General features: G+C 39.2%; 1 long non-coding RNA gene across 1 annotated transcript in view; it reads right to left on the bottom strand.

Moving 5' to 3' along the window:
* Nucleotides 1-20,800, bottom strand: part of LOC131384649 (uncharacterized) — a 102,200-nt gene extending 81,400 nt beyond the window's left edge. The window contains exon 1 of the long non-coding RNA XR_009215710.1: nt 20,476-20,800. This is a non-coding gene — a long non-coding RNA (uncharacterized LOC131384649). The remainder of the gene's footprint in view (nt 1-20,475) is intronic.
* Between the last annotated feature and the right edge of the window lie 4,312 nt (nt 20,801-25,112).

Raw genomic sequence — 25,112 nt, 5'->3', positions numbered from 1 at the left:
TTGTTTGTATCCTCTTTTATTTCATTGAGCAGTGGTTTGTAGTTCTCCTTGAAGAGGTCCTTCACATCCCTTGTAAGTTGGATTCCTAGGTATTTTATTCTCTTTGAAGCAATTGTGAATGGGAGTTCACTCATGATTTGGCTCTCTGTTTGTCTGTTATTGGTGTACAAGAATGCTTGTGATTTTTGTACATTAATTTTGTATCCTGAGACTTTGCTGAAGTTGCTAATCAGCTTAAGGAGATTTTGGGCTGAGACAATGGGGTTTTCTAGATATACAATCATGTCATCTGCAAACAGGGACAATTTGACTTCCTCTTTTCCTAATTGAATACCCTTTATTTCCTTCTCCTGCCTGATTGCTCTGGCCAGAACTTCCAGCACTATGTTGAAAAGGAGCGGTGAGAGAGGGCATCCCTGTCTTGTGCCAGTTTTCAGAGGGAATGCTTCCAGTTTTTGCCCATTCAATATGATATTGGCTGTGGGTTTGTCATAGACAGCTCTTATTATTTTGAGATACGTCCCATCAATACCTAATTTATTGAGAGTTTTTAGCATGAAGAGATGTTGAATTTTGTCAAAGGCCTTTTCTGCATCTATTGAGATAATCATGTGGTTTTTGTCTTTGGTTCTGTTTATATGCTGGATTACATTTATTGATTTGCGTATGTTGAACCAGCCTTGCATCCCAGGGATGAAGCCCACTTGATCATGGTGGATAAGCTTTTTGATGTGCTGCTGGATTCGGTTTGCCAGTATTTTATTGAGGATTTTTGCATCAATGTTCATCAAGGATATTGGTCTGAAATTCTCTTTTTTGGTTATGTCTCTGCCAGGTTTTGGTATCAGGATGATGCTGGCTTCATAAAATGTGTTAGGGAGGATTCCCTCTTTTTCTATTGATTGGAATAGTTTCAGAAGGAATGGTACCAGTTCCTCCTTGTACCTCTGGTAGAATTCAGCTGTGAATCCATCAGGTCCTGGACTCTTTTTGGTTGGTAAGCTATTGATTATTGCCACAATTTCAGAAGCTGTTATTGGTCTATTCAGAGATTCAACTTCTTCCTGGTTTAGTCTTGGGAGGGTGTATTTGTCGAGGAATTTATCCATTTCTTCTAGATTTTCTAGTTTATTTGCATAGAGGTGTTTGTAGTATTCTCTGATGGTAGATTGTATTTCTGTGGGATCGGTGGTGATATCCCCTTTTTCGTTTTTTATTGCATCTATTTGATTCTTCTCTCTTTTCTTCTTTATTAGTCTTGCTAGCGGTCCATCAATTTTGTTGATCTTTTCAAAAAACCAGCTCCTGGATTCATTAATTTTTTGAAGGGTTTTTTGTGTCTCTATTTCCTTCAGTTCTGCTCTGATTTTAGTTATTTCTAGCCTTCTGCTAGCTTTTGAATGTGTTTGCTCTTGCTTTTCTAGTTCTTTTAATTGTGATGTTAGGGTGTCAATTTTGGATCTTTCCTGCTTTCTCTTGTGGGCATTTAGTGCTATAAATTTCCCTCTACACACTGCTTTGAATGTGTCCCAGAGATTCTGGTATGTTGTGTCTTTGTTCTCGTTGGTTTCAAAGAACATCTTTATTTCTGCCTTCATTTCATTATGTACCCAATAGTCATTCAGGAGCAGGTTGTTCAGTTTCCATGTAGTTGAGCGGTTTTGAGTGAGTTTCTTAATCCTGAGTTCTAGTTTGATTGCACTGTGGTCTGAGAGACAGTTTGTTATAATTTCTGTTCTTTTACATTTGCTGAGGAGAGCTTTACTTCCAACTATGTGGTCAATTTTGGAATAGGTGTGGTGTGGTGCTGAAAAAAATGTATATTCTGTTGACTTGGGGTGGAGAGTTCTGTAGATGTCTATTAGGTCCACTTTATGTAGAGCTGAGTTCAATTCCTGGATATCCTTGTTAACTTTCTGTCTCGTTGATCTGTCTAATGCTGACAGTGGGGTGTTAAAATCTCCCATTATTATTGTGTGGGAGTTTAAGTCCCTTTGTAGGTCACTGAGGACTTGCTTTATGAATCTGGGTGCTCCTGTGTTGGGTGCATATATATTTAGGATAGTTAGCTCTTCTTGTTGAATTGATCCCTTTACCATTATGTAATGGCCTTCTTTGTCTCTTTTGATCTTTGTTGGTTTAAAGTCTATTTTATCAGAGACTAGGATTGCAACCCCTGCCTTTTTTTGTTTTCCAGTTGCTTGATAGATCTTCCTCCATCCCTTTATTTTGAGTCTATGTGTGTCTCTGCACGTGAGATGAGTTTCCTGAATACAGCACACTGATGGGTCCTGACTCCTTATCCAGTTTGCCAGTCTGTGTCTTTTGACTGGAGCATTTAGCCCATTTACATTTAACGTTAATATTGTTATGTGTGAATCTGATCCTGTCATTATGATGTTAGTTGGTTATTTTGCTCGTTAGTTGCTATAGTTTCTTCCTAGCCTCGATGGTCTTTACAATTTGGCATGTTTTTGCAGTGGCTGGAACCGGTTGTTCCTTTCCATGTTTAGTGCTTCCTTCAGGAGCTCTTTTAGGGCAGGCCTGGTGGTGACAAAATCACTCAGCGTTTGCTTGTCTGTAAAGTATTTTATTTCTCCTTCACTTATGAAGCTTAGTTTGGCGGGATAGCAAATTCTGGGTTGAAAATTCTTTTCTTTAAGAATGTTGAATATCGGCCCCCACTCTCTTCTGGCTTGTAGAGTTTCTGCTGAGAGATCAGCTGTTAGTCTGATGGGCTTCCCTTTGTGGGTAACCCGACCTTTCTCTCTGGCTGCCCTTAACATTTTTTCCTTCATTTCAACTTTGGTGAATCTGACAATTATGTGTCTTGGAGTTGCCCTTCTCGAGGAGTATCTTTGTGGCGTTCTCTGTATTTCCTGAATCTGAATGCTGGCCTGCCTTGCTAGATTGGGGAAGTTCTCCTGGATAATATCTTGCAGAGTGTTTTCCAACTTGGTTCCATTCTCCCCATCATTTTCAGGTACACCAATCAGACGTAGGTTTGGTCTTTTCACATAGTCCCAAATTTCTTGGAGGCTTTGTTCATTTCTTTTTATTCTTTTTTCTCTAAACTTCCCTTCTCTCTTCATTTCATTCATTTCATCTTCCATCAGTGATACCCTTTCTTCCAGTTGATCGCATCTGCTACTGAGGCTTCTGCAATCTTCGCGTAGTTCTCGAAACTTGGCTTTCAGCTCCATCAGCTCCTTTAAGCCCTTCTCTCCATTGGTTATTCTAGTTATCCATCCTTCTAATTTTTTTTCAAAGTTTTTAACTTCTTTGCTATTGTTTTGAATTTCCTCTCGTAGCTCAGAGTAGTTTGATCGTCTGAAGCCTTCTTCTCTCAACTCATCAAAGTCATCCTCCATCCAGCTTTGTTCCGTTGCTGGTGAAGAACTGCGTTCCTTTGGAGGAGGAGAGGTGCTCTGTTTTTTAGAGTTTCCAGTTTTTCTGCTCTGTTTTTTCCCCATCTTTGTGGTTTTATCTACTTTTTGTCTTTGGTGATGGTGATGTACAGATGGGTTTTGGGTGTTGAAGTCCTTTCTGTTTGTTAGTTTTCCTTCTACCAGACAGGACCCTCAGCTGCAGGTCTGTTGGAGTTTACTAGAGGTCCGCTCCAGACCCTGTTTGGCTGGGTGTCAGCAGCGGTGGCTGCAGAACAGCGGATTTTCGTGAGACCACAAATTCAGCTGTCTGATAGTTCCTCTGAAAGTTTTGTCTCAGAGGAGTACCCGGTTGAATGAGGTATCAGTCTGACCCTACTGGGGGGGTGCCTCCCAGTTAGGCTGCTTAGGGGTGAGGGACCCACTTTAGGAGGCAGTCTGTCCGTTCTCAGATCTCCAGCTGCGTGCTGGGAGAACCACTACTCTCTTCAAAGCTGTCAGTCAGACAGGGGCATTTAAGTCTGTGGAGGTTCTTTGCTGAGTTTTTGTTTGTCTGTGCCCTGCCCCCAGAGGTGGAGCCTACAGAGGCAGGCAGGCCTCCTTGAGCTATGGTGGGCTCCACCCAGTTCGAGCTTCCTGGCTGCTTTGTTTACCTAAGCAAGCCTGGGCAATGGCGGGCGCCCCTCCCCCAGCCTCGCTGCCGCCTTGCAGCTTGATCTCAGACTGCTGTGCTAGCAATCAGCGAGACTCTGTGGGCATAGGACCCTCCGAGCCAGGTGCGGGACACAATCTCCTAGTGTGCCGTTTTCCAGGCCCGTTGGAGAAGCGCAGTATTAGGATGGGACTGACCCGATATTCCAGGTGCCGTCTGTTTCCCCTTTCTTTGACTAGGAAAGGGAACTCCCTGACCCCTTGCACTTCCCGAGTGAGGCAATGCCTCGCCCTGCTTCGGCTCGCGCACAGTGCGCTTCACCGTCTGTCCTGCACCCACTGTTAGGCACTCCCTAGTGAGATGAAACCGGTACCTCAAGCAGAAATGCAGAAATCACCAGTCTTCTGTGTCGCTGGGGCTGGGAGCTGGAGACCGGAGCTGTTCCTATTCGGCCATCTTGGCTCCACCCTGAAAGCTCACTGTTTTTACTGAGATTCAAAAAGTTGATTCTGATCATTTTTCCAGCTTTTTCATCGCTTTTATAGAGAGATAAGCTTTTATTATTCCTTACTTCACCATTTTCACTGATATCATTCTGGCTTTTCTTAATAACTGCTTATTTCTGCTTTATGTTTCTAATATCTTTCTTTATATATTTGAAAACACTTCATATGCTTATTTTAAATTCTTGTTTGATCTACTTCATTCATTATTCCTCTGGAATAAGTATCATACTGTGCATCTTTCTTATTAATCCTTATGCAATTTATATATATAGAACAAGCATGTGAGTCCCTAGTCCCCAGTATATGTTCATATTCTCTTGACAGTATTAGTATCCTTGGGTATTCAGAACAAGATACCAGACTTGAAGATGTAATCTGGAATGGGAATGAGTGAAGTCACCAGGGAGAGAGTGTGTAGAGTGATACAAGAAGAGGATTATAATAGAGCTTAGAGGAATTATAATATTTAAAGGTTAGGAAAAAGCAAAGGGATCAGCAAAGAAAACTAGGAGCCAGAAGAGTGTGCCCTAGAGGCCTCTTTTGCCTCACTCTGGTCCCAGCCCTTCTAGAGAGAAATGAAATACTAAAAACAAAAACAAAACCCCATGTTTCCCAGTCTCTCAGATTCTGCATGCAGTTTAGGGTCAGCCAATTGGATACACTTGATTGACACTTAGAAGATGGATGTGAGCAGAGGCCGTCTTCCTGCTGCTGCTGTTCATGTGGCAGGTAAAGTGCTGAAAATGTGAAGATCAAGAAGCAAGAGTGGCCCGATACATCATTCTCATGTCCAGTCCCCAGCTTCGTGGGCGTCAAGAGGCATTTGTGGCGAGCGCAGTTGCTTTCTGATCCCTGGATTGCAGCTTGAACTTGATGATTTCAACCCTTGACTCTATTTCTGCAGCAAGTCCAATCATATTGGAGGACCTAATTTTTCATATTAAGTCCCTTTCCGCTTAAGATACCCAGAGTGGTTTGTTTTGTGCATTGAAGCCTGACAACAACAATGGTTAAAGTATGGCACTGGAATCTTATTTCTCGCTTTGCTCTAATAGACACATCAAATCCCATACCTAGATAGAGTCTAGCCTTTCCCATCTGGACCTCGCTGTGTTGCCATGAGCCAAGACAGCCATGGAGAGAGGGGCCAGGTGGTATCCACACTCAGGCAGTGAAAGCTGGCATATGCTTAGCTTTTCATTTAAGGTGGATCTGAGCAAAGATGCCATCCTATTGTTCTCAGTCAGATCACCCTGGAAACTACTCTTTCTGCCCTCATCACCAGTGCTATATACACTTTCCCAAAATACTGAGTCTTTGTTTTCCTGCTCCACCATGTCTCTGATGCCTTTCAGGATCCATTCTCAACTTTTCTTACTTGGAATCTACACTGTCCTTGACCCTGCCTGTCCCCATAACTCTACCCTTCGGGAGTACATAAATCCTCGTTTATTTATGGCTTCTGTAACACCTAACCCTGCACATCCCAGTCTTTATTCTGGCAACCTTCATGTTGAGGCAGTATTACTTCCTCCTCCTATTTTTATTTGGGAAGGAAAACTACCAGGAATTTGTAATAAGTAGTGATGTTTCAGGTAGAACTTTGGCCTTCTCTCAGAAGGGTATCTTCTGCCCGGCAAGACAGCTTAATCACAACCTTAATGATGTCTCCCCACTGCTTGATATGGTGCTTCTCTTGTCTCCAGAGCCAAGAGCTGTGTGGACACGTAGGTACCAAAGGGCTTCTATGCGTTTGAGTTGTCAAGATCAGCTTTTGGAAAGCTGTTAATTTCCTGAGGTAATTTGGCTGCGATTAAGTTAAGCTGCCACCAGGTGGACATTGGAGTGTTAGTTAAGCCATTTTAATCTCTGCAGCCAGGCTCCCTATAGGCATGATGAAATAAAGAGAGACTGTAGTTTGATTTCTACTTAATTGTGTTTTTAAAAATAAACAAAAAATGAAAAAAAGAAGTAGTTTAGCATACTACTTAACCAGAATTAAAATAGAATAGCATAAAGGTATCTTATTCCTGTGTTTAACTAATATTCATTGAGTGCCTGTATGTGAAAAAGATTGCTCTAGAATCAGGAAGGGGGCAGAAAACATAATAAGCCATTCCCTGACTTCCTAGAAAGTATGTCTTAGGGTGTAAAACAAGCAACAAACAAATAAAAATACACATTTATCCTATATAACTTCATATATACATATATACACACAAGCACATACACAAAACACACACACCTATAATGATAAATTAAATATTTGTAAACTGACCATCCCCAAGCACCACCAGTCTATAAAGACAGTTAACTCATGATAATAACCATCCAGATTTTGCTGACTGCCCCTGCCTTACTAATTGGTCCATGAAGGACCCCTTCTTACATGGAGTTTCCTCTGTCTTCAACCATGAATTATGCCTGGAATTTCAGAACATATGTCAGATATGCATATGTGTGTGTGTGTGTGTGTGTGTGTGTGTGTGTAGATAAATAGTAATTCCAGTCAGCTCCCATGTGATTTACACCAACAACGATTAATGGTTATTCTGAGTACACACCACCCACCAGGCACCATTGCCCCTGCTATACACACTGCTGTCATCATCTTTTATTTATTCATTCAACAAAAACTTATTAAACACCTACTATAATCCTATAGGGAATAAGACGATGGCTCTGTCCTCATAGAGCTTACAACTTTACAGGGAAGAAAGACAAATAAAGGAAATTATAACTGTAAATAAGTGTGACTAAAGGGGAAGTACAGAATATTATAGAATCATCTAAAAGAGGAAATTTAAGAGAACAGGTGTTCATAGAACAGGTTTCTGAACAAAGTAATGTGAAGATAGAGACTTAGAGGACTAATAGAAGTTAGCTAGATGAATCATATGTGGAACAGTGTTATCTGCAGAGGGAACAGCATGATCAGTGATCCTGAGACATGGTGCATTTCAGGCAGAGTTGCCTCCTGCTCTGTACTTTCAGGAATATCCTAGGACACTCAAAACACATATATTGGGACAAGAGAAAGTAGCAGGAACTGGATGCAACCATCTGCCTAAAATATCTAAAATGTAAAACAAATATACAATGGTTCTGAAGACATTAGACCTTAAACATCAAGAAACAGTGATGGCTGAAAAATTAGAAATTTTAAAAAGTTAATCCTGTTATTGCCCAGCCTACTGCCTGGAGAGAGTTTCAGGGCATGGCACAAGGAGGGGGAACCCCAGCAGAGCCCAGAACACTCTCTGAATAAAGTAGATGGGAGTCCAAGGAGATTAAGGCAGTTAGAATTCAGTAGAACAGAATACCAGAAGAGAGAGTTGCACAGGAAAGAGAAAACCCAGATATCTGCAGAAGATTTCTCTATATTATTCAACTGAGTATGGTCAACACATGTATGTGAGGAAGGTATATAAGACCAAAAACAAACCAACAAAATAGATCAGTAAGAAAAGAACATGTGGTTCACATAAGACTGGGACTAATGCCTGTTTCTACCTAGAATAGTGAAACATTTCATAATTCACAGTGCACCAAGTAGAGTTCTCAGAAAGGTTTTACCTAAGTGGTGGTTAAAAAAAAAAAGTCTCAGATTAAATGTTTCTTTGGTCCTGCTTAACAGAGCTTACAAGTAAGACCTGAGGAGATCAAAAATAGCTTCCAAATAACTTAAATGCATCCCAGAACAAACTCAAGAATATTGATAGGAAAAAGAATATCAAACACCCAACATTGTAAAATTCACAATGTCTGACATCTAGTCAAAAATTACCAAGCATGCATAGAAGCAGAAAAATATAACCCATAATAAAGAGAAAAATTAGATAGTGGCTGGCAAGATGGCCAAATAAGAAACAACTCCGGTCTGCAGCTCCCAGCACAATCAACGCAGAATGCGGGTGATTTCTGCATTTCCAACTGAGGTACCTGGCTCCTCTCACTGGGACTAGTTAGACAGTGAGGGCAGCCCACAGAGAGCGAGCCAAAGCAGGGTGGGGCGTTGCCTCAACCAGGAAGTGCAAGGGGTCAAGGAACTGCCTCCCCTAGCCAAGGGAAGCCATGAGGGACTGTACCATGAGGAACAGTGCATTCTGGCCCAGATTCTACACTTTTCCCATGGTCTTTGCAACCTGCAGACCAGGAGATTCCCTCAGGTGCCTACAATACCAGGGCCCTGGGTTTCAAGCACGAAACTGGGCAGCCGTTTGAGCAGACACCGAGCTAGCACCTTTTTTTTTTTTTTTTCATGCCCCAGTGGTGCCTGGAATGCCAGCAAGACTGAACCATTCACTCCCCTGGAAAGGGGGCTGAAGCCAGGGAGCCAAGTGGTCTAACTCAGTGGATCCCATCCCCATGGAGCCCAGCAAGCTAAGTTCCACTGGCTTGAAATTCTCACTGCCAGCACGGCAGTCTGAAGTGGACCTGGGATGCTCAAGCTTGGTGAGGGAAGGAGCATCTGCCATTACTGAAGCTTGAGTAGGCAGTTTTCCCATCACAGTGTAAACAAAGCTACTGGGAAGTTTGAACTGGGCGAAGCCCACTGCAGCTCAGCAAAGCTGCTGTAGCCAGACTACCTCTCTAGATTCCTCCTCTCTGGGCAGGGCATCTCTGAAAGAAAGACAGCAGGACCAGACAGGGGCTTATAGATAAAACTCCCATCTCCCTGGGACAGAGCACCTGGGGGAAAAGGCGGCTGTGGGTACAACTTCAGCAGACTTAAACTTTCCTGCCTACCGACTCTGAAGAGAGCAGCAGATCTCCCAGCACAGCGCTCAAGCTCTGCTAAGGGACAGACTGCCTCTTCAGGTGGGTCCCTGACCCCCGTGCCTCCTGACTAGGAGACATCTCCCAGCAGGGATCAACAGACACCTTATATAGGAGAGCTCTGGCTAGCATTTGGTGGGTGCCCCTCTGGGACAAAGCTTCCAGAGGAAGGAACAGGCAGCAATCGTTGCTGTTCGGCAGCCTCTGCTGGTGATACCCAGGCAAACAGGGTCTGGAGTGGACCTCCAGCAAACAGCAGACCTGCAGCAGAAGGGCATGACTGTTGGAAGGAAAACTAACAAACAAAGCAATATAATCAACATCAACAAAAAGAACATCCATTCAAAAACCCTATCTGAAGGTCACCAACATCAAAGACCAAAGGTAGATAAATCCATGAAAATGAGGAAAAACCAGCCCAAAAAAGCCTGAAAATTCCAAAAACCAGAACGCCTCTTCTCCTGCAAAGGATCACAACTCCTTGCCAGTGAGGGAACAAAACTGGATGGAGAATGAGTTTGATGAATTGACAGAAGTAGGCTTCAGAAGATGGGTATTAACAAACTCCTCCAAGCTAAAGGAGCATGTTGTAACCAAATGCAAGGAAGCTAAGAACCTTGAAAAAAGGTTAGAGGAATTGCTAACTAGAATAACCAGTTTAGAGAAGAATGTGAATGACCTGATAGAGCTGAAAAACACAGCACAAGAACTTTGTGAGGCATACACAAGGATCAATAGCCAAATCGATCAAGTAGAAGAAAGGATATCAGACAATGAAGGTCAACTTAATTAAATAAAGCATGAAGACAAGATTAGAAAAAAACATGAAAAAGAACCAACAAATCCTCCAAGAAATATGGGACTATGTGAAAAGACCAAACCTACATTTGGTATACCAGAAAGTGACGGGGAGAATGGAACCAAGTTGGAAAACACTCTTCATCATATTATCCAAGAGAACTTGCCCAGCCCAGCAAGACAGGCCAACATTCAAATTTAGGAAATACGGAAAACACCACAAAGATACTCCTCAAGAAGAGCAACCCCAAGACACATAATCATCAGATTCACCAAGGTTGAAATGAAGGAAAAAATATTAAGAACAGCCAGAGAGGAAGGTCGGGTTACCTACAAATGGAAGCCCATCAGACTAACAGAGGATCTCTCTGCAGAAAATCTACAAGCCAGAAGAGAGTAGGGGCCAGTATTCAACATTCTTAAAGAAAATAATTTTCAACCCAGAATTTCATAACCAGCCAAACTAAGCTTCTTAAGTGAAGGAGAAATAAAATTATTTACAGACAAGCAAATGCTGAGAGATTTTGCTACCACCAGGCCTGCCTTACCAGAACTCCTGAAGGAAGCACTAAATATGTAAGGGAAAAACCGGTATCAGCCACTGCAAAAACATACCAAATTGTAAAGACCATCAACACTGTGAAGAAACTGCATCAACTAACAGGAAAAATAACCAGCTAGCATCATAATGACAGGATCAGATTCACACATAACAATATTAACTTTAAATGTAAATGGGCTAAATGCCCCAATTAAAAGACACAGACTGGCAAATTGGGTGAAGAATCCAGACCCATCAGTGTGCTTTATTCAGGAGACCCACCTCAAAGACACACATAGGGTCAAAATAAAGGAATGGAGGAATATTTACCATGCAAATGGAAAGCAAAAAAAAAAAAAAAAAACCAGGGGTTGCAATTCTAGTCTCTGATAAAACAACAAAGATCAAAAAAGACAAAGAAGGGCATTACATAGTGGTGAAGGGATCAATGCAACAAGAAGAGCTAACTATCCTAAATATATATGCACCCAATACAGGAGCACCCAGATTCATAAAGCAAGTTCTTAGAGACCTACAAAGAGACTTAGATTCCCACACAATAATAGTGGGAGACTTTAACACCCCACTGTCAATATTAGATCAACGTGACAGAAAATTAACAAGGATTTTCAGGACTTGAACTCAGCTCTGGACTAAGCTGACCAAATAGACATCTACAGAACTCTCCAACCCAAATCAACAGAATATACATTCTTCTCAGCACCGCATCTCACTTATTCTAAAATTGACCACATTGTTGGAAGTAAAACACTCCTCAGCAAATGTAAAAGAATTCAAATTATAACAGTCTTTCAGACCACAGTGCAATCAAATCAGAACTCAGGATTAGGAAACTCATCCAAAACTGCACAACTACATGGAAACTGAACAACCTGCTCCTGAATGACTACTGGGTAAATAATGAAATTAAGGCAAAAATAAATAAGTTCTTTGAAACAAATGAGAACAAAGACACAATGCACCAGAATGTTGGACACAATGCACCAGAATGTCTTCAGCACAGCTAAAGTAGTGTTTAGAGGGAAATTTATAGAACTAAATGTCCACAGGACAAAGCGGGAAAGATCTAAAATCGACACTGTAGCATCACAATTAAAAGAACTAAAGAAGCAAGAGCAAACAAATTCAAAAGCTATCAGAAGACAAGAAATAACTAAGATCAGAGCACAACTGAAGGAGACATGAAAAACCCTTAAAAAAATCAATAAATCCAGGAGCTGGATTTTTTTAAAAGATTAGCAAAATAGACAGACCACTAGCCAGAATAATAAAGAAGAAAAGAGAGAAGAATCAAATAGACACAATAAGAAATGATAAAGGGGATATCACCACTGATCCCACAGAAATACAAACTACCATTAGAGAATACTATAAACACCTCTACACAAATAAACTAGAAAATCTAGAAGAAATGGATAAATTCTGGACATATACAGCCTCCCAAGACTAAACCAGGAAGAAGTCAAATCCCTGAATAGACCAATAACAAGTTCTGAAATTGAGGCAGCAATTAATAGCCTACCAACCAAAAAAAAAAAAAAAAAAGCCCAGGACCACACGGATTCACAGCCGAATGCTACCAAAGGTATGAAGAGCAGTTAGTACCATTCCTTCTGCAACTATTCCAAACAATAGAAAAGGAGGGACTCCTCCCTAATTCATTTTATGAGGCCAGCATCATCCTGATAACAAAACCCGGCAGAGACAAACACGCACAAAAATTTCAAGCTAATATCCCTCATGAACATCGATGTGAAAATCCTCAACAAAATACTGGCAAAACAAATCCAGCAGAACATCAAAAACTTATCCACCACGATCAAGTCAGCTTCATCCCTGGGATGCAAGGCTGGCTCAACATATGCAAATCAGTAATTGTAATCCATCACATAAACACAACCAATGACAAAAACCACATGATTATCTCAATAGATGCAGAAAAGGCCTTCAAAAAAATTTACCACCTCTTCATTCTAAAAACTCTCAATAAACTAGGTACTGGTGGAACGTATTTCTTTTCTTTTCTTTCTTTTTTTTTTTTTTGAGACAGAGTCTCGCTCTCTCTCCCAGATTGGAGTGCAGTGGCGCGTACTTGGCTCACTGCAAGTTCCACCTCCCGGGTTCACACCATTCTCCTGCCTCAGCCTCCCGAGTAGCTGGGACTAAGTGTGCCCGCCACCATGCCTGGCTAATTTTTTGTATTTTTTTAGTAGAGACGGGGTTTTACTGTGTTAGCAAAGATGGTCTCGATCTCCTGACCTCGTGATCCTCCCGCTTCGGCCTTCCAAAGTGCTGGGATTACAGGCGTGAGGCCTTCCAAAGTGCTGGGATTACAGGCGTGAGTCACCACGCCCGGCCACTGGAATGTATTTCAACATAACAAGAGCTGTTTATGACAAACCTGCAGCCAATATCATACTGAATGGGCAAAATCTACAGCCACCTGATCTTTGACAAACCTGACAAAAACAAGCAATGGGGAAAGGATTCCCTACTGAATAAATAGTGTTGGGAAAATTGACTAGCCATATGCAGAAAACTGAAACTGGAACCCTTCCTTATACCTTATAGAAAAATTAACTCAAGACAGACTGAAGACCTAAACATAAGACCTAAAACCACAAAAACCTCAGAAGAAAACCTAGGCAATACCATTCAGGGCATAGGCATGGGCAAAGACTTCATGACTAAAACACAAAAAGCAATGGCAACAAAAGCCAAAATTGACAAATAGGATCTAATTAAACTAATGAGCTTCTGCACAGCAAAAGAAACTATCATCAGAGTGAACAGGAAACTTACAGAATGGGAGAAAATTTTTGCAATCTGTCCATCTGACAAAGGGCTAATATCCAGAATCTACAAGGAACTTAAACAAATTTACAAGAAAAAAACAAACAACCCCATCAAAAAGTGGGCAAAGGTTATGAACAGACACTTCTCAAAAGAAGACATTTAAGCAACCAACAAACACATGAAAAAAAAGCTCATCACTGGTCATTAGAGAAATGCAAATCAAAACCACGATGAGATATCATCTCACATCAGTTAGAATGGCAATCATTCAAATGTCAGGAAACAACAGATGCTGGAGAGGATGTGGAGAAATAGGAAAGCTTTTACACCATTGGTGGGAGTGTAAATTAGTTCAACCATTGTGGAAGACACTGTAGCAATTCCTCAGGGATCTAGAACCAGAAATACCATTTGACCCAGCAATCCCGTTACTGGGTATATACCCAAAGGATTATAAATCATGCTGCTATAAAGACACATGCAGACATATGTTTATTGTAGCACTGCTCACAATAGCAAAGGCTTGAAACCAACTCAAATGCCCATCAATGATTGACTGGATAAAGAAAATGTGGCACATATACACCATGGAATACTATGCAGCCATAGAAAAGGTGAGTTCATGTCCTTTGCAGGGACATGGATGAATCTGGAAACAGTCATTCTCAGCAAACTAACACAGGAACAGAAAACCAAACACCACATGTTCTTACTCATAAGTGGGCATTGAACAATGAGAACACATGGACACAGGGAGGGGAACATCACATACCAGGGCCTGTCAGGGGCATGGGGGCTAGGGGAGGGAGAGCATTAGAAGAAATAGCTAATTTAGACAACAGGTTGATGGGTGCAGCAAACCACCAAGGCACATGTATACCTATGTAACAAACCTGCACGTTCTGTGCATGTATCCTAGAACTTAAAGTATAATAAAAAAGAGAAAAATTAATCAATAAAAACTGACCCAGTAATTAGAAATATAATAGAATTAGCAGACCAGAACATTAAAGTAGGTTGTGTGTGTGTGTGTGTGTGTGTGTGTGTGTGTGTGTGTGTGTGTTTAGTATATCCCATGTTTAAGAAATTAGATAAAAACTTAATATGTTATGTAGAGACATGCAGATATTTTTAAAAACTTAAATTGAACTTCTGGAAATAAAAACCACAATGTCTGAAATGGAAAAGTCACAGAATGAATTCATAATAAATTAGACATTGTATAAAGATTAATGAACTCGGCCAGGCACGGTGGCTCACACCTGTAATCCCAGCACTTTGGGAGGCTGAGGCAGGTGGATCACCTGAGGTCAGGAGTTCCATACCAGCCTGGCCAATATGGTGAAACTCTGTCTCTACTACATTTACAAAAATTAGCCGGGAGTGGTGACGAGTGCCTGTAGTCCCAGCTATTTGGGAGGCTGAGGCAGGAGAATCGCTTGAACCGAGGAGGCAGAGGTAGCAGTCGGCCAAGATCACACCACTACACTCCAACCTGGATGACGGAGCAAGACTCTGTCTCAAAAAAAAAAAAAAAAACTGAACTTGAATAAATTCAATAAATCTATGCCAAATGTAAAACAAAGACAGAAAAAACTGGGGAAAATGAATATCAGTGAGCTGTGGAAACTTTTCAAGTGTTCTGATATATGTGTAATTGGAGGGGTGAAGAAATGGGAGAGACAGAAAAATATTTCTTAAAAATAATGGCGAAATATTTTCCAGAATTTATGAAAACTACAATTCTATAGATCCAAGAATTTCAACAAATCTCAAGCATTAAAAAAAACTTAAAAAAAAACTATACCAACTCATATTGCTTAAAACCAGTGACAAAAAATCCTAAAAGCACCCAGAAAGAAACATATATTACATAAAGGATCAAAGTTAAGAATGGCAGCAGATTTTTTTTAATTAAAAATAATGAAAGAAATAAGTATTTTAAATCACTGGAAAAAACTATCTGACTAAAACTCTTTACCCAGTAAAAATTTCTTTCCAAAATGAATATAAAGTAAAATTATTTTCAGACATAAAAAAGCAGAATTAATTAGCAGAAGGCCTGCTCTGTAAGAAACAAATAAATTTCTTTCAGCAGTAAAAAATATATAAAAATAAAAAATATTCTAGATTCTATTCTCAACTTTACAAAAGAATAAAGAACATCAGAAATAAAAACTATGTAGGTATATGTTAATATTTTTTCTTATTAATCAAATATATTTAAGAGATAATTATCTATTTAAAGCAAAATAATATATTGTGGGTTTCATAACATAAAGTAGAAAGTAAGTCAAAATTGCACAGAGAGGGAAATGGAAATATATTGTTGAAGATTCGTATACTATACACAAAGTAATATATTATTGCTGGAAAGTAGACTGTGACTAGTTAGAGATTCATATTACAATACAACTAAAATCACACAACAAAGATACGGAGCTAATAAGTAACAAACAGATAAAATGGTATTGTAAGAAATAATCCAAAGGAAAATAGAAAAATATGAAGAAGGGGAACAAAGAACAGATAGGACAAATAGAAAACAAATAGTAAGATGGCAGACATAAATCCAACCATTAATAATAATGTTAAATTTAAATAGTCTAAATACCCCAACTAAAAGGCAGTGGTTCTCAAACCGCAATTTTACAAAAAATCAAGAAATAACATACATATTATACTGTCTACAAGAAACCTGTTAAATATAAAAACAAAAATTGATTAAAATTAAAAGAATGAGAAAAGATACAACATAAAAGAAATTTGGAATGGCAATATTAATATAAGATAAAGTAGATTTCAGAGACAAATCCACAATTACACTTAGAGATTCATTGCTTTCTTTCAACAATTGATAGAACAAAAAAGAAAATAGTAAGGATAAAGAAGACATGAAAAAAACTGTCAACCAATTTGACTTAATTGACATTTATAGAACACTCCACCAAACAACAGCAGAATAAACATTTCTTTTAAGTACACACAGAACACAAACCAAGATAGTCTACAGTCTGGGTCACAATATAGTGCATTTGATACATTTAAGTCATACAAAATATATGCTCTGACCACGATGAAAGTAATTAGAAATGAATCATATTGATCAAAGAAAAAATCAATAGCAAAATTATAAAGCATTCTGAACTGAATATATATATACATTTCTATATACTATTACATTATATATAATAGTACACATATGTGAAATTATTACACATATATGGGGTGTTGTGAAAGATACATGTTAGATATCAAATATATTGAAATTTGCAGGACATAGCTAATACAGCAGGAAAAAGTGAAATGATACCACTAAATATCCAACTCAGTGAAAAAAGAAAGTTCTCAAATAATGACTTCCGCTCCCATCTTAAGAAAAAGAGCAAATAAATTGCCAAGTAAGCAGAAAAAAGAAAATGACAAATATTAGAATGGAAATCAGTAAAACAGAAAATAGAAAAGCAATAAAGAAAATCAGTGAAATCAAAATCTTATTGAAAACATCAGTTGGATTCTATGGATATTTAAATGATAATAAGGCAATATTATGGACAACTTTGTGTAAATAAATTCAACAACCTAGATGAAATAGAAAAAAATCTTTAAATACACAAACTGTCAAAGCTCACTCAAGAAAAACAGATAATCAGGACAACCCTATATCTATTAAGGAACTGAATGCATAATTTCAAATCTTCCCACAAGCCTTCCCACTTCAGGCCCAGATAGCTACACTGGAGAATTCTATCAAACGTTTAAGGAATAAATATTATAAACTGTAAAAACTCTTCTAGAATATTGAAAGGAGAAAACACTTCCCAACCTCATTCCAAGTTCAGCATTGCTCTAATACTAAAGCAAACATAGACATGACAAGAAAATAAACCTACAGATCAATATTCCTCATGAACACTTAACAAAATGTTAGTAAACTCTTAACAATATTTTAGCCAACTGAATCCAATATTCTATTTTAAAAAGATTAATAAATCATAGACACGTGGGGTTAGTTAAAAATCAATTAATTTAATTCACTATATTAACAGATGTTTTTCAAAATAGATCATCCTGGAAGTCCTACTCAGAACACTCCGGCAAGAGAAATAAACAGCATCCAAATTGAAAAATAAATCAAATTATCTCTCTTCACTGACAATATGATTCTATATGGAGAAAAACCCTAAAAACCCTTCCAAAAGACTCTACACCTGAATAAACAACTTTTGTAAATTTCAGAATACAAAATTCATGTATAAAGTCAGTAGCATTTCTTTTCCTTTCTTTTCTTTTCTTTTTTTTTTTTTTTTTTTTTAAATACAGTGTATTGCTCTATCTCTGTTGCTCAGTCTGGAGTTCAGTGGTGGGATCATAGCTCACTGAAGTCTCCATTTCCTGGTCTCAAGTGATCTCCTGCCTCAGCCTCCTGAGTATCTGGGACTACAGATGGGTGCCACCATGCTGGGCTAATTTTTTTAAATATATTGTTAATATTTTTTAGCAGAGATGAGGTCTCACTATGTTGCCCAGGCTGGTCTCGAACTCCTAAGCTCAAGAGATCCCTCTATCTAGCCTCCAAAGTGCTGAGATTACAGGCATGAGCCACTGCACCTGGCTACAAATCAGTAGCATTTTTATACACCTATAACATTCAAGCTGAGAGCCAAATGAAGAATACAATCTCATTTACAATAGCCACAAAAAATAAAAGTAAACTAAAATACCTAGGAATATATCTAATTAAGGAGGTGAAAGATCTCTACAAGGATACCAACAAAACACCACTGAAAGAAATCAGAGATGACAGAAGCAAATGGGCAAAACATTCCATGCTCATGGATTGAAAGAAATAGTATCATGAAAATGGCCATACTGCCCAATGCAATCTACAGATTCAATGCTATTCCTATGAAACTACCAACATCAATTTTCACAGAATTAGAAAAAATATTGTAAAATTTATATGGAACCAAAAAAAGAGCTGGATAGCCAAAGCAATTCTAAGCAAAAACAATAATGCCAGGGCATCACATTACCTGACTTTAAACTATACTATAAGGCTATAATAACTAAAACGGAGTTTAAAGAAAATCAATGAAATCAAAATCTTATTTTATTGAAAAGATCAGTTGGATTCTATGGATATTTAAATGATAATAAGGCAATATTATGAATAACTTTGTGTAAATAAATTCAATAACCTAGATGAAATGGAAAAAAATCTTTCTATTTTTTCCATAGCAGACACAGGGGACTACTAGAGAGGGAAGAGAAGGAGGAGTGAAGAGCTGAAAAACTATCTATTGGGTACAAAAACAGACACACGCCAATGGAACAGAATAGAGAGCCCAGAAATAAAGCTGCACATCTACAACCATCTGATCTTCAACAACGTCAAGACAAATAAGCAGTGGGGAAACAACTCCCTATTTAATAAATGGTGCTGGGATAACTGGCTAGCCATATGCAGAAGAATAAAATTGGACCCCTACCTTTCACCATATACAAAAATTAACTTAGGATGAATTAAAAATTTAAATGTAATACCTCAAGCTTTAAATATCCCAGAAGAAAGCCTAGAAAATACCACTGGGGACATTGGCCTTTGCAAATAATTTATGACTACATTCTCAAAAGCAATTGCAACAAAAACAAAAATTGAAAAGTGGGACCTAATTAAGTGAAAGACTTTTTGCACAGTAAAAGAAACTATCAACACAGTAAACTGACAACCTACAGAGGGAGAAAATATTTGCAAACTATGTATCTGACAAAGGTCTAATATCCAGAATCTATAAGGAACTAGAATAAATCAACAAACCTGAAACAAATAGCCCCATTAAAAAGTGGACAAAGGACATGAACAGACACTTCTCAAAAGAAGGCACAAAAGCAGCCAACAAACATATGAAAAAATGTTTATTATCACTAACCATCAGAGAAATGCAAATCAAAACCTCAATGAGATATCACCTCATGCCAGTCAGAATGGCTATTATTAAAAAGACAAAAAATAAAATGCTGGAAAATTTGCAGAGAAAATGGAACCCTCATACACTATTAATGGAAATATAAATTATTTCTGCCACTTGGGAAAACAGTTGGAGATTTCTCAAAGAACTTAAAACAGAACTACCATTTGACTCAGCAATCCCATTACTAGATCTATACCCAAAGAAAAATAAATTGTTCTACCAAAAAGACACATGTGCTAATACGGGCATCACAGCACTATTCACAATAGCCAAGACATGGAATCAACTTAGGTGCCCATCAGTGGTGGACTGGATAACGAAAATGTGGTAAATATACACCATGGAATACTATGCCAGCCATAAAAAAGAAAGAAATTATGTCCTTTGAAGCAACATGAATGCAGCTGAAGGCCATCATCCTAAGGAAATTAACACAGGAACAGAAAACCAAATGTTGCATGTTCGCTTATAAGTGAGAGCTAAACATTAGGTACATATAGACATAAAGATGGGAACAATAGGCACAGGGGACTACTAGAGAGGGAAGAGAAAGAGGAGTGAAGAGCTGAAAAACTATCTATCAGGTACTGTGCTCACTACCCGGGTGATGGGATCATTCATACCACAAACCTCAGCATCACACAATATACCCATGTAACAAACTTGCACATATACCCCCTTGAATCTAAAATAAAAGTTGAGGTGGATCGTGGCAGATGGGCAGCAGGAATAAATTGCAGCTCTGACTCAGATGGACAGAGCACCATGTGGAGGTTCGCATAATGAATTTTTGCTCCAGAATTTTTGCTCCTGATTTATTTGCAGGAATAAATCAGGAAACCTGAGAGGACCCACAGACCCTCTGAAGGAAGTGGATTGGTCCTGCAGGACCAAGGAGACACCCCAAATACTGGGAGTGCCCAAACTGTGGAAGTGGGAAAGGGAGATTATCTGCTCCTGAACACACACCCCCACTGGGGAAACTAAAGGTCTAGATTACAAGAGAAGATTCTGACCTTACCTGGAACTGAGTCAATTTAGAGAGCCGAGCGAAATACAGGGATAGAGGAAGCAGGAGGAAAAGCCCTCTGAGTTTGCTGGGTCCCCTAGCAAACCATTTCTGCTTAGCCTCACAAAGGTCTTTTGGGAGGGTGGCCAGAGGCACTGGGAAAAGGCCACAGGGATAAGAAAATCTCCAGCTGAACTTTGTAACAATTTGAACTAATCGAGAAGTCTCCTGGCCAGAACTCAGGGAAGGTCATCAATCTGGTGCGCAGACTCCACAGGCAGGGAAGTAGAAAAGCCCTACTTGCTTTCACAGCTGGGAAGCTGGTAGCCTGCGGCAAGTTCTCGGTCCTGCTTACCCAGTGCCTGAAAACAGACTCGGCACTGTTGGGTGGGGCACTGTGGGAGTGAGACTGCCTCTTCGGCTTCTGTGGGAGATGGGGGAGGCCTGTGACTGCCAGCATTCCCGTGCTTCCCTGACAACCTGTATGACACAGTAGAGACAGCCATAATCCTCCTAAGAACATAACTCCACGGACCTGGGAACCCCACCCCCATCTCCCACAGCAGCCGCAGCAAGACCCTCCCAAAGAGAGTCTGAGCTCAGACATGCCTAGCCCTGCTCCCACCCAGTGGTCCTTCCCTACCCACCCTGGCAGCTGAAGACAAACAGCATATACTCTTGGGAGTTCTAGGGCCCCACCTACTGCCTGATCCCTCTCATACTACCACAGCTGATGCTCTCTGGAAAGCACCACCTCCCTGCAGGAGGCCAACCAGCTCAAAAACAGTGCATTAAACCACCAAAACTAAGGACCCTCACAGAGTCCATTTCACACACACACCCCCCCCCCCCGCCCGCCGCCACCTCCACCAGAACAGGTGCTGGTGCTGAGAGACCGGCAGATTGTTCACATCACAGGACTCTGTGCAGACAACCTCCAGTACCAGCCTGGAGCCTGGTAGACTTGCTGGGTGGCTAGATCCAGAAGAAGGATAACAATCACTACAGCTTGGCTCTCAGGAAGGCACATCCATAGGAAAAGGGAGAGAGTGCTACATCAAGGGAACACCTCGCGGGTCAAAAGAATCGGAACAACAGCCTTCAGCCCTAGACCTTCCCTCTGATAGAGCCTACCCAAATGAGAAGGAACCAGAAAACCAACTCTGGTAATATGACAAAACAAGGTTGTGTAACTCCCCCAAAAAACCACACTAGCTCACCAGCAATGAATCCAAACCAAAAAGAAATGGCTGATTTACCCAAAAAACAATTCAGAAGGTTAGTTATTAAATTAATCAGGGAGGCACCAGAGAAAGGCAAAGCCCAGTGTAAGGAAATAAAAATAAAAGATACAGGAAGTGAATGGAGAGATATCCAGTGAAATGGATAGCATAAATAAAAAAACAATCAAAACTTCAGGAAACAATGTACACACTTATAAAAATGTAAAATGCTCTGGGAAGTCTCAGCAATAGAATCAAACAAGTGGAAGAAAGAAATTCAGAGCACAAAGATCAGGTCTTTGAATTAACCAAATCCAACAAAGACAAAGAAAAAAAATAAGAAAATATGAACAAAGACCCCAAGAAGTCTGGGATTATGTTAAACGACCAAACCTAAGAATAATTGGTGTTCCTGAGGAAGAAGAGAAATCTAAAAGTTTGGAAAATATATTTGGGAGAATAATCCAGGAAAACTTGCCCAGCCTTGCTAGAAACCCAGGCATCCAAATACAAGAAGCACAAAGAACACCTGGGAAATGATTGCAAAAAGATCATCACCTGGGCACATTGTCATCAGGCTATCTAAAGTTAAGATGAAGGAAAGAACCTTAAGAGCTGTGAGACAAAAGCATGAGGTAACCAAAAAAGGAAAATCTATCAGATTAACAGCAGATTTCTCAGCAGAAACCCTACAAGCTAGAAGGGATTTGGAGCCCTGTCTTCAGCTTCCTCAAACAAAACAATTATCAGCCAAGAATTTTGTATCCTGAGAAACTAAGCTTCACTTATGAAAGAAAGATACAGCCTTTTTCAGACAAATTCTGAAAGAATTTGCCACTACCAAGCCACTACTGCAAGGACTGCTAAAAGGAGCTCTAAATCCTGAAACAAATCCTGGTAACATGTCAAAACAGAACCTATTTAAAGCATAAATCTCACAGGACCTATAAAACAAAAATACAATTTAAGAAGCAAAAAGCCAACATGTACAGGCAACAAATAGCACGATGAATGGAATGGTACCTCACATCTCAATACCAACATTGAATGTAAATAGCCTAAATGCTCCACTTAAATGATGCAGAATTGCAGAATGGATAAGAATTCACCAACCAACTATCTGCTGCCTTCAGAAGACTCACCTAACACATTAAGACTCACATAAACTTACAGTAAAGCGGGTGGAAAAAGACATTTCATGCAAATGGACACAAAAAGCAAGCAGGAGTAACTATTTTTATATCAGACAAAACAAACTTTAAAGCAACAGCAGTTTAAAAAGACAAAGAGGGTATTATATAATGATAAAAGGCCTTGTCCAACAGGAAAATATCACAATCCTAAACATATACACACCTAACACTGGAGCTCCCAGATTTATAAAACAATTACTAGTAGACCTAAGAAATGAGATACACAGCAACACAATATTAGTGGGGGAATTTAGTACTCCATTGACAGTACTAGACAAGTCATCAAGACAAAAAGTCAACAAAGAAACAATGGATTTAAACTATACACTGGAACAAATTAACAGATGTATATAGAACATTCCATCCAACAACTGCAGAATATACATTCTATTCAACAGTGCATGGAACTTTCTCCAAGATAGACCATATGATAGGCCACAAGATGAGTATCAATAAATTTAAGAAAATTTAAATTATATCAAGCACTCCCTCAGACCACAGTGGTATAAAATTGGAAATCAAATCCAAAAGGAACCTTCATAACCATGAAAATACATGAAAATTAAATAACCTGCTCCGAATGATCATTGAGTCAAAAATCAAATCAATATGGAAATTTAAAAATTCTTCTAACTGAATGACACCAGTGATACAACCTATCAAAACCTCTGGAATACACCAAAGGCGGTGCTAAGAGGAAAGTTCATAGCCCTAAATGTCTGCATCAAAAAGTCTGAAAGAGCACAAACAGACAATCCAACATCACACCTCAGGGAACTAGAGAAACAAGAACAAACCAAACCCAAACCCAGGAGAAGAAAGGAAATAACCAAGACCAGAGCAAAACTAAATGAAATTGAAACAAAAAAAAAAATACAAAGATAAATGAAGCAAAAAGCTGGTTCTTTGAAAAGATAAATAAAATCGATAGACCATTAGCAAGATTAACCAAGAAGAGAAGACACAAAATCCAAATAAGCTCAATAAGCAACGAAATGGAAAATATTACAACTGACACCACAGAAATACAAAAGATCATTCAACGTTACTATGAACACCTTTATGCACATAACCTAGAAAACCTAGAAGAGATGCATAACTGCTGGAAAGATACAACCCTCCTAGCTTAAATTAGGAAGAATTAGATACTGTGAACAAAGCAATAACAAGCAGCAAGATGCGAGATTTAAATGGTAATTTAAAAATTATCAACAAAAAATGTTCAGACCAGATGGATTCACAGCAGAATTCTACCAGCCCTTCAAAGAAGAATTGGTACCAATCTTATTGACATTATTCCACAAGATAGAGCGAGAACCCTCCTTAAATAATTCTATGAAGCTAGTATCATCCTAATACCAAAACAAGGAAAGGACATAACCAAAAAAGAAAACTACAGACCAATATGCCTAATGAATGTAGATGCTAAAATCCTTAACAAAATACTAGCTAACTGAATCCAACAACATATCAAAAGGGTAAATCACCATGATCAAGTGGGTTTCATACCAGGGATGCAGGGATGGTTTAACATATACGAGTCAATAAATGTGATACCCCACATAAACAGAATTTAAAACAAAAATCATATGATCATCTCAATGGATGCAGAAAAAGCATTCGATGAATCCAGCATTGCTTTATGATTAAAATTCTCAGCAAAATAGGCATACAAGGGACATACCTCAAGGTGATAAAAGCCATCTATGACAAACCCACAGCCAGTATAATACTGAATGGGGAAAAGTTGAAAGCATTCCCTCAGAACTGGAAGAAGACAAGGATGCCCACTCTCAACACTCCTCTTTGACATAGTACTGGAAGTCCTAGCCAGAGCAATCAGACAAGAAAATGAAATAAAGGGCCAAATTGGTAAAGAGGAAGTCAAACTCTCACTATTTGCTGATGATATTATTACCTAGAATACCCCAAAGACTCCTCCAGAAAGCTCCCAGAACTGACAAAAGAATTCAGTGAAGTTTCCAGATACAAAATTAACGTACACAAATCAATAGCTCTTCTATACACCAACAGTGACCAAGCTGAAAATCAAATAAAAAAGTCAACCCCTTTTACAATAGCTGCAAAAAAAAAAAAAAAAAACAACCTAGAACTTTCCTAACTAAGGAGATGAAAGACTTCTACAAGGAAAACTACAAAACACTGTTGAAAGAAATCATAGATGACACAAACAAATGGAAACACATCCCACGCTCATGGATGGGTAGAATCA

This window comes from Hylobates moloch, unplaced genomic scaffold (assembly GCF_009828535.3).
Source record: "Hylobates moloch isolate HMO894 unplaced genomic scaffold, HMol_V3 SCAFFOLD_11, whole genome shotgun sequence".
Classification (NCBI taxonomy): domain Eukaryota; kingdom Metazoa; phylum Chordata; class Mammalia; order Primates; family Hylobatidae; genus Hylobates; species Hylobates moloch.
Note: the sequence above shows the minus strand (reverse complement) of the source record. Positions and strands in the feature narration are given on the sequence as shown.